The sequence below is a fragment of the Castor canadensis genome, chromosome 5, assembly GCF_047511655.1.
Source record: "Castor canadensis chromosome 5, mCasCan1.hap1v2, whole genome shotgun sequence".
Lineage (NCBI taxonomy): Eukaryota > Metazoa > Chordata > Mammalia > Rodentia > Castoridae > Castor > Castor canadensis.
The window spans coordinates 100132024-100140011 of NC_133390.1; the positions used below are offsets into that span (position 1 = coordinate 100132024).

General features: G+C 36.8%; 1 pseudogene; it reads right to left on the reverse strand.

The window, feature by feature from the left end:
* Positions 1-7277: 7277 nt before the first annotated feature.
* On the reverse strand, positions 7278-7693 carry LOC109679210 (NADH dehydrogenase [ubiquinone] iron-sulfur protein 5 pseudogene; annotated as a pseudogene).
* Positions 7694-7988: the final 295 nt, after the last annotated feature.

Consider the following 7988-nt stretch of genomic DNA (forward strand, 5'->3'; position numbering starts at 1 on the left):
CCTTGGAAAATGGAGTTGAGACTGATGACAAAAGACCCATTACTTAATTAAGTTTAATAAAACACGGAGAAGCAAACTTTGCCATGGTCTCAAATAGTTTGATGAAAGCATAGGCTTATTCTTAGAGCTGCATTGTTCTTAGGAGTAAAGTTTTTCTAAGATTATGAGCGAGACCATAAAAGGGAACTATCCAGTGAAATAGATAATAGTCTCTTAATTTCCTTGAGGCAACTAATGAAATTAGTATACTCTATTCTTTTAGCAGGTTAATTTGCAAGATTTGATCAAAGACAAGAGAAAAAGGAGTAAAAAGACTGCTTATAGGGAGACAAGAGGAAAGAATTTTCTTTGAAGAAAGACAAACAATTTTGGTAAATGAAGGAGGTTTGGAGAGGTTAGTTAGGGAAGAGTCAAAGCCAGGCCAGATCTGATCATCAAATAAGAATTTTATGAGTGTGTTAAAGCTAATAGTGTCATGAATTAGACTGCAATTTCATTAAATGTTGGTTGAACTGAATTCAAGCTGTGTGGACACACAATTGAGGAAAAGAGAGACTTGGAAGTTTAGATGACAGCAGGTCATTATTGTTCTTGGTCTATGATACCAACTCTACTTTTCCACTGAGTTTTAACCAGAAAATAAAGGTGGAAACAAAAATGTGTATATGAGTTTTAAAATCTAGAATTTTTTAAATCAAGGAAAATCAAATATAAGTTGAAAAACATTTCATATCGATAAGGAATAGCACCAGTGTTAATACTTTAAGTTATATTTATTATTTACGTTTTGTCTTGAGATCTGGAAGGCATCAGAATACTTTGTTATGAGTCTGGAAATGTGACAACTCAATATTATTGCTCTGATATCTCCATAAAAGTATTGGTTTTGCAAAACAAAACCTTTTGGAAAATTGTTCTAGGAAAAAACAACTTTTCTACACAAATAGCAAATGAGGCCTTTGGAGAGCTCTTCACGATGCTTTGCAGCCCAGTGTTCTAACAGAAGATGATACATCCCAGAAACGCTACAGACATTTCTCTTTTAATAGTTTGCCAAAGCATAAACTCTTGTGAAATCTGAAGGTTTTAAACATTGGCACAGCTACTTATTTAGAAACATATGAGCATTTCTTTGTGCCTCTGGAGAATGCAACTTAATAGAAAGCGGCACTGACATGCACCTGAGGATGCTAACAGCACACATGTACATCTAAGTACGGGAGCAGAACACATGCACACCCCATAATACTAATGTATGCTGTACCTCCTCACTGAGAGCTGTCAGTCTGCTGTCAAAAGTGCTGATTGAAATACAAAGAAATTCGATTACTCATCTGCTTACTTTGCCTACTCTCCTACTCTGACTGATCTGATTCTTTCCCTTTTGTATTACTGAACTGATTAACTGTATTCATATGGAGTTACACCTATGTCATCTTCAAGAACTGGAAATACATAGCTCTTTTCTCTGCATATCAATGTGAAGATAATGTTTGTAAATACTTTTTTGCAAGGTGATTGTAGAATAGTCTGTAAAGAAACTTTTTGTGTGTGCATGTTCATTAACCCACAAAACCCATCTCATGAAGCTGAAAATGGAAAGTAACAACTCAGCTTTCTTAATCTCTCTCTCTCTCTGTGTCTCTCAGTATCTCTCTCCTCTCCTCTTTTTCTCTCCTCTCCTTTTGTGTTCTCTCCTCCCTTATCCTCTCCTGTCCTGTCCTGTCCTCTCTTCTCCCTTCTCTCCTACACTCGTGTCTAGTAAATGGTGAACTATTTTTAGGTTTCTAGATATAAACTTTTCAACCTTTGGGAAATCTTTTATTGTTTTAGTCATATTTAAAAGCATTGGGTCCTCTGTAAAATTATTCAGTACCTCTCTAACATGGAGCATGGAGAATTTTATGCACCATATCTGTTATGGAGACTATGCAACAATTTAAAAATATTCAGTTCAAAGGTCATTTTACACAACTGATAAGAAATTACTACACAGCCAGATCTTTGTAATCCAAAATCATATGTTCAACACAGAAAGTTATAGCACAAGGCAAGAATAAATTCAAATTTATCTGCACAAATCTCTTTCCTTTCTGGTTTGTATAAACACATTTTTATTAAATTATTATTTTTTACAGCCTCACTCACACTCAGGAATTCATCCCATACACATAACTCATTTCTCACAAACAAAATCCAGACCCATATACATCACTAACTTGTTTTCCCTCATTCATACACATTTCCCTTTCTGAGCTGTGCCATATTTTGTAAGTTCAGAAATTGGCAACTAATAATAATACTGCCTAATTTCACCTCCTTTATCTCAAATGCAGTAGTTAATAGCTAAAAAATCTAACTTACATAGAACAACCTAAAAACTCAGACTGAGAGATTATTGAGGTACTCAAATCGCACTGACTCTTACCTGGTTGGTGTAGGGGGTACACAGGGGGACCTGTTTCCTCAGTTGCCACAAGGCAGAGCTGAGCAAAATCTGACACTCAGAATGGCTGGAACAATGATTTAAAACACTGCATTATAAAGCTTGAAATACGGATGATAAGAAAAACAAAAGAACAACAAGATGCCCACAGAGGCTGATGACATGGTGTAAGTGGTAGAGCACCAGACTAGAAAGTATGAAGCCCTGAGTTCAAACTCCAGTACCCTCAAAAATTCCACAGAAAAATAGACCATTATGTTAAAAGGAGTAGTGACACTCCAGTACATTTCATTTTCATTCATCTGAATTCTGCCATTACACAGAGCCAGAGCTGCTCCACGTTAGCAGGCATAGAAACCACTCACAAAGTGAAAACACATCTCCTGGTCACCATTCCCTAAAGCGTCTCCTTGAAAAGACACTCTCCTCTGAGTCTCTGAACATCCTCTGTAGGCATTTTGTTAGCTAAACTACATGGATGCGGGAGCGTCTTCCTCCCTGTAGGAGTTATTGGAACTAGGACAAACATAAGTAGGAGATGGGTTAAAGGAAGGAAAGAGGAGGAGCTCACTAGGAGTGGGCAATGCTGGAGTTTGAGGGTGACCTTAAATGAGTCCTGTCTACTTTGTCATCTTTCAAGGTGGGTTTGTCCCTTGATGGGATGCTTTTGGGTCAGGTAGGACATACTTGGCTATCACCAAAAGAATCAGATTTTCTCAAAAGAGAAATGAAGAAAACAGGTACAACAAACTAGCCAACCATTGTTAAAATTATTTTCAATCTGCCACTTTGGGTGTATATTTAACCCAGCAATAAAACTATTTTGCTAAGGAAAAAAATACTTGACATTTCAATTCTGGGTTGTTTTTTTCTTTGCTAAAAACAGAGAAAGCAGTGGCATTGTAGTTTAGAAAGAAAAGAATGGGCAAATTGTGATAGCCTTTTAGGACAAAGGCAGAAACAGGCTTAGAAGGTAAGTAAAATTCAGTTTATAAGCTTCAAGATTCCTTGGTAAAGTTTTTTGTTTTGTTTGTTTTGTGGAAGTCCTAGGGTTTGAACTCAGGGCCGCCATCTTGCTAGACAGGCACTCTATAATTTTCATCACACCATCAGCACTTTTTGTTTTAGCTATTTTTTTATTAAAGTCTCATATTTTTGCCTAGGTTAAACTGGACCATGATCTTCCTGATCTCCACCTCCTGAGTAGCTGGGATTACAGGTGTTAGTTACTGTGCCCAGCCCTTACTGAAGTTTTTTAAACTGATGATAGCAGCAGTGAAAAAAAGGAATATTATACACAGATTGTCTCATCTTTACTCTAGAAATAATAATGTTAGTACCTCATTTTGAAGAGCTTTCACAATAATAAAAAATTTTCTGATGATACAAAAGTATCAGGGAAAATATTGAGCACTTACTCAGATACAGAACTGGTTTTATTATCACTAGTTTATGGAAGCCAGGTCAGTTTGCCCAATGATGTCTTTTATGGTAATTCTGCTTCTATCTTCTGATAAAATTTGTAAAATAAGTTCTTACAAAGCAAAAAAATTTAGAAATGAACCAGAAAAGTTCAGAATTAATTACTTGAGGTGAGTTATCATAGTCCTAGAAAAATGTTAAAACTACCATTAACATTTTATTTTTTCCTGTAATAAATCAGCAAAGGTGGCAAGGTTTGACATCTTCAGCGCGTGTCGGGGTCTGGAGCTTAGGCACTGTCACACATAGTTGGTGTAATTTAGATTAGTGAGACCATCTTTGTCTTGGGGGCATAGATGCAATTTGCAATAGTGATGATGTTTTAAATGAACAAACCTTACAATTATTTACCTCGGGAACTTAAATTACAGAGACAGTCTCCCAAGAAATCAATGCAAGAATTTTCACTGAAGCATTGTTTTTAAATAGAAAAATACTGGAAAAAGTATATGTCAGCTACAGAGGATTTATTAAGCGAATCATTTTGGAGACATACAAGAGTACACTCTTAATCTATAGATGAAATGGCAGGTCTGTGTAGACAGCTACAATACACAGTTTAATGCATAAACAGACAAACAAAGCATAAAGTAAGTGTTTGGTACAATTGCATTTGTGCCAAACTGTGCTCAGCGTCAGTGTGAGAGGCAGCACGGGACACTGCCCCATGGTCTTTATGTCTGAGGGTATTCTGGAAGACAAAACCCACAGACACTCTTCTTTCACACTACACATTACTGAATCTATTTTTTAAAACTTATTTTTCTTATCATACGTTTGTGACCTATTATCTACACATTAACACAGAGTTTGAGGGGAAAAACAATCGCATTTACTTTTTTTTTAAGCCTTGGTCCAGACTCACAATGAATGCAGGAGGTATCGCCCTCTTGTGGACAAATTTAGCAACGCACTTTTCCTAATGCTATTTAATCCTAACACTCTGGAGTGGTCCCCAAATTTAGATTTACACATGGATAGAATTTTATATCAGATAGCATCACAAAATAAACATTATTATTTTAAAAATCCTAGAAACACCTTGATAAAATTTGAATTCATGATGCATTTTTTGTATGTAACCAAGCAGTGCCCACCTCAGTTGCATTCATAGGAAAGACCTGAATAGCTCTGTTTGCTGTGAGAGTGTACTTAGTAGCATAGATGATTCAATTACAGGAAATGCTCACCTCTAATAATTGCAAAAGCTTGTTGTTAATTAAAAACCAGAGTTGCTCATGCCAGCCTCTGGATCTCTGTAGGCAGCTGTCATGTTGAAACTGAATCACTTGTGTGACTAATGAAGGCGCTTATGTTCATGGGAGAACCTAAAACATTTCTAACAAGAGAAAATATTTCAAAACTATATATGGCTATGTCAACCGCCGAATTCCCTCGGTCCAGTTGAAGGCGTGCAGAGCTTCCTGTCAACTTGCCTCTGAAGCAGAACAGTCTCCAACCCCACCGCTGTGGTTTGCTCCACATTAACTATCCGCTACCTTGGAAATGTACTGGCTGTCGCTGTAAAACTCCCCAAAGGGCAATTCAAATCACATTTAGAATTTCCTATTTACATTGCAATGGCCATGGCAGAAGTTTGAATGTCACAGTACAAATGTGGTACCAAGCGCTGAGCGTGTTCAGCGGATTCAGTTTCAGAATTCACTTCATATGAGCGAATTTTCAGCCAGGGAAAGGGGGCGGCATAAGGTCATGTTCTGAACTCTGGACTTAACTCTTTATCGTCTTGAATAAATGAGCTAATGTTTAAGGCCAAGTAAAAGAGAATCTACCAGACTAATTGACATAGTAATGTCGCCTTTCAAACTCTTATGCAGATATGTCATCGAATGAGAACAGGCCATTAATATTTCCAGGTAAACTTAATATGTGAGAAGGGGAAATTTGGATACGTTAGACTAGAAAATAGAGGCGATCCTAACAGGGGAAATATTTTTCTAGACCAACAATAAAGGTTGCTAATTATTTATCTTTCTTCAGCTGGGTCTATCTTAGGGGAAAAGTATAGGACATTACTTTTATCTTCTGATTTCTTTCTCTAAGAGATGAATTTATAGAGGTAGATTTTTCAAACTAAATAAATTAATATCATTTTTAGAAAGCTTTGTTTTTCATGCTTTGTTCTGCCTTTTTTGTTATGAATGATCAACAGGAAGAAAACCCTATTCCAAACAGATGCACACACATGAATAGCATCTTAATCTCTGGACTCTGTGGTCCTGCAGCTAAGGTGAACTTGAAAGCATCCATCCAGACAAAGCTGGAAGGAGGTAAAACCTGGCATTCAGCAGCACTCTTTGATGTCACTGTGGAATGACTCAGCCTGAGGTTCCCAATTTCAGACACGTACATTTATTTACAGTACGTGATGCTATACCCACCAATTTATTACAACCTAACATCGAAATAACTTATTCTTACTTGTATGAAGTCTTTTAAAATAAACTGCACTAAAAGCAATATACGATTACTATAGACATCTAAGCTCAGGAAAAATAAATACTCATATTATTTGGCCTTTAAATGGTCATAGAAAAAATAATAGCCATCCATTGACTAAGGCTGCCTTTGAATAATCCCCAATTTTGAGAGTTAAATTGCTGCCTTAATTTTCAAATTGATAGAACCTATTTGGGGCTTGGACCATGTGTGTTGCCACACATGAAGGAGAAGAATACACAAAGAATGATAATGTACAAATATATGCAGAGAACAGACCTACCACCATATGGAATTTCCTCAAGTCGAGCAGAAGAAAATAAGGCAAGGTTTGTAATTCAAAATCCATTAGGATAAAAATTTGTTAGAACACTTGGAACCAGCAACTTATATTGGATTTCTTTTTTTTTTTTTTTTTTGATGGCACCAGGGTTTGACCTAAGGGCCTCATGCTTGATAGGCAGGCGCTCTTACCATTTCAGCCACTCCACCATCCCTTTTCTGTGGTGGGTTTTTTAGATAAAGTTTTGTGAACTATTTGCCTAGGCTGGCTTTGAACCATGATCCTTCTGATCTCTGCTGCCTGAGTAGCTAGAACTACAGGTGTGAGCCCACTGATGGTGGCTTGGATTTTTATAATAAATGACTATGATAGATCACTGTTTTAGACTAAAAATTTACAAATTGTTTTTTAAATTTTTGTTTCCTTTAAAAAGAAGGATAAGTCTTTTTGTAGACCCTAAATTCAAATGAATTTTGCTTTGCTTCATGTATCAAATCAAAGAAGAAAGGAATTTCAAAAGTTCTCATTACATGCTAACTTCAAAGAAGAAGGAAGCTAGGTAGTTCAGCATATCATATAAATTAAAATAGCTATCAATTAAAAACATTTTTTAAGATGGAGAAATCCTTTATTTTTACACATTTTGATGAAGAGGTTTTCAGTGAACAACCTTTTCAGTGGAACACAAACAACCTGAAAATCAGCCTCCAGTGATCAGGGCCTAGGCTCTGCCTTGCCTATGTGGCGAGATGGGGGGTGTACTTCCCTTCCTTTATTAGCTTCTCCTGCTGTTTCTGAATGGTCCACATGCATTTCATCATTTTCAATTTCATCATTTTTATCAAGTTCTATGCTGCACTCTTTTTGTGCCCGGATACCACCAATTCCATGTGCACACTCTATCCATTGTTTTCAAAAGCCTGGCATAAAGTTGGAATCTTGAAGGGTTGATCAGCATTCTGGATTAGTAAATGACGATCTAGACTAATTCCCAGTCTTTTCTGCAAGCCAAGGAAAGGCATGGCTTCTCTCCGCAGTGCCCTCGTCTCCTCCCAGGACCAATTAAAAAATCTTAATGTGCCAATATCCAATGCTGTCTTGTTGAAGTATATTGTTCAATCCTCACTGACATCAGTTTTTTAAAAATTCTGCAATAGCCCTACTGCATCCAGTGGGTACCACAGTGCAGTATAATGAAAAATTAAATGAAGACGACAATATTCATCACCTGTGGTGTTCTCCAGCATTAGAGGTAAATCTTAAAAGGCAGCTGGGTCAGGGTCTGTCATAGAGTTGGCAAAAATAGAAATGAGTAGC